This window comes from Schistocerca americana, chromosome 5 (genome assembly GCF_021461395.2).
Source record: "Schistocerca americana isolate TAMUIC-IGC-003095 chromosome 5, iqSchAmer2.1, whole genome shotgun sequence".
Taxonomy (NCBI): domain Eukaryota; kingdom Metazoa; phylum Arthropoda; class Insecta; order Orthoptera; family Acrididae; genus Schistocerca; species Schistocerca americana.
Genome location: NC_060123.1, coordinates 41,660,417 through 41,663,726, shown reverse-complemented (window position 1 = coordinate 41,663,726; position 3,310 = coordinate 41,660,417).

The window sequence follows — 3,310 nt, the reverse complement described above, 5'->3', positions numbered from 1 at the left end:
ATCACTAAGTCCAGATCTGTACCATGCTAGAAATTTATCTTTCCAAATGCAAAAGAAAGCGTTGGTGTTCACAAAGTTTACTATGTTGCAAATTACAATAACTTCCTCAAACAAAATTAGCACCCAAAGAATTCCGTCGCACACTCAAATTGACGGACAGGGACAATACAAGTTTTCTTACCTTTTCTACGAGAAACTCTAAATTTTCAATATCTTGTAAACGCTATAGAAAACAAAATATAGCGTTCACGACATATCCTACTACATATTTATTTCGTAAGTTTTAAATACCTGACTTTGGGCCACAGTAGCTTTAAAAATTATGAAAAACATCAAATATCTCAGAAACAGCTATGTAGAAAGTCATGAAACTGCAGATTCCTTGCAGTCATACCGACCAGTACCAAGTGACATCCAAATATTAGGTCATTTTTGTAGTAACGTGATACATCGCGCCAAATACGAGCCGAAGTCAGGTTTCTGTTATAGAAAGTTTTCAATCAACGTGCCATTTGACGGAGTGAGGCGGAAACGCTTTTGCTGTCACAGAAATGAGTGTTCTTTGATGTCTAGCTCAGTTATGTGTGTTAAGGTCGAGAAGATATTGAAAGCATTACATCAGACTTCATCAGAAGACCCGCGTGCTGCGAATTCCCCCCCAGAAGTACCTTGCTGGGAAGCATCCTTGTAATAACAGTTAGAAAGACGTCTGTTTCAAGTCCTGAGCAAAAAAGCTCTTAAAACTCTTCGAGGATGTCTGAGGGTGCTGACGCTTTCTTGCAATCTGCGACTGTGTCTTTAAGCGTTCCACGGAACTTCACTCCCAAACTAACTGGAAAGCGAAATAAAGGTGTGTCCCATTGAGCTATAAAGACATGAAGGTATCTTGAATTTTCGACAGAATGAGCTTAAAATGATCAACCATAACTGCTTTGTTGTTTCATGGATTCTGTTGTAATCCAGTATTCTGTGGCCGTTGGGATACTGCACAGAATTCAGCAATGACATCCGCGAAAGCTGTTCTGAATTTAGTTGGTTGAACTTAAGCATAACTGTAGGTTATCAGTATACATGTATTATTTACAGTGATATAGAAATGAAGACATGACTTTACATAAGAATAGAATCGCTTCTAAAACCGAACTGGAACGCTGGAAATGGCCGTATACCCATTACGACTACGAAGCCCCAAACGTCTAGCATAATTTATGAGACCGAGACGAAGGTATCGCATTTTGTGCAACAATTACACTTCTGGGCTGTTGGTTTGACGTGCAAGGTCGACGGAATCCGCTGCAATTTGAAACCAAACCGATAGGTGGCTTTAAGGGGTCTTCATGTCCGCCCCCGGTAGCTCAGTTGTCAGCGCGGCAGACTGTCAATCCTAAGGTCCCGGGTTCGATTCCCGGCTGGGTCTGAGATTCACTCCGCTCAGGGACTGTGTGTTGTGTTGTCCTTATCATCATCATTTCATCCACATCGACGTACAAGTCGTCGAAGTGGCGTCAAATCGAAAGACTTGCATCCGGCGAACTGTCTACCCGACGGGAGGTCCTAGTCACACGACATTTTTAGGGTTCGTGATGAAAGATAACTGTTTAAATCTTTGTATCACTTTAACATAAACTGATTACACGAAGGAGATGCGACAAAGTTAATTTTACAGATTTTTTATGTCGCTACCACATCGAACATTATTCGAAGACCGACTGAGGTTTTATGGCCTCCTAACGCCCATATAAACTGTAATGTTACCAACAGGGTAATATTCATACGCTCGATAAAACTTGAAACGTAAAAAGTACGTTACTTCTAACACAAATGACTCTTTTACGGAGTAAACGCAACAGAATAAAATGAGAAAAAAAATTTATTACAAAAAATGTAATAAAATGTTCGTGGATTCCGTGAATATTTGATATTTTTATCTGCTTCGTTCAGCCTGATTTTAAACTTTTAACACAAAATGAACTTTTAACAGGAGAAAATTCCAATTGAATTTGTGAGAGTCATTGAACTGCTCGTGATACAAGAAATCTTATCATTGGATATATGGAGTAAATAGCGAGCTTAACGACCATATTAAAATGGAACATCGCACGACGTGGAGAGACCTGAATCTCAGTCAGGTCATTCAGCTGTCACACGCTGCCGCAAAATTCAGGTTCATTTGATAAAAAGGGGGGGTGGGCAGGGGGGGGGGGGGGTTGGCGAGCAGGCTTTCGATAGTAGTATTCAGTCAGCCGATACACTGGAGTGTACCAGTGCAGCTGCAGTTGTCCCTGCTACATAAATTGCTTTGATCCACAGAACATACGCAATAGCTGCTGTACTGTGATCTCACATGTTCTACTCCAGTTATCCACGTACACTTGTAGTCATTTATAGCTCAACAGAATGCCTATTTCAAGCCTGAGTGACTCGATTTTAAAGACTGACTGATGTTGCATGATGTACGGATATGTTTACATCTGGGAACCTTCTCAGTTGAAGTGATCCCTTGAGCTAAGAATTCGTACACATTATTGAGCGATCTTTGGTATGTGTTCTATGAAAATTTCACTATTATGGTGCAGTTTCTTTACGCATTGTAAACATATCTTGTGAGCATCGTGGCAGTTGAAGTCAGTATTGGATGTCTGCTTCTTCAGCAACACAGGTGTTACTGAGCACGAAGTAAGTACAAATAATTCATAGAATCTGTGAGTAGGCTGTTTAGGTTTTTATATTGGTAACGTCACGTAGCGCTCTGTATGAAAATCACTGGCTGTGCTGTGTACAGTCTGTGGCTGGTTGGCATTGTTGAGATACTCTCTATTGTAGTGGGCAGTTGGGTGTTAACAGAGCGTAGCGTTGCGCAGTTGGAGGTGAGCCGCCAGCAGTGGTGGAAGTGGGGAGAGAAATGGCGGAGTTTTGAGAGCGGATGATCTGGACGTGTGTCCATCAGAAACAGTAAATTTTGTAAGAGTGGATGTCATGAACTGATATATATATATATATATATATATATATATATATATATATATATATATATATATATATATATATATATATAATGACCTTTGAACACTATTAAGGTAAATATATTGTTTGTTCTCTATCAAAATCTTTCATTTGCTAACTACGCCTATCAGTAGTTAGTCCCTTCAGTAGCCAGAATCTTTTATTCAGCTGGCAGTATTGGCGCTCGCTGTATTGCAATAGTTCGAGTAATGAAGATTTTTGTGAGGTAAGTGATTCATGACAGGGACAGGTTATTGATAGTCAGGGCCATTCTTTTGTAGGGATTTTTGAAAGTCAGATTGCGTTG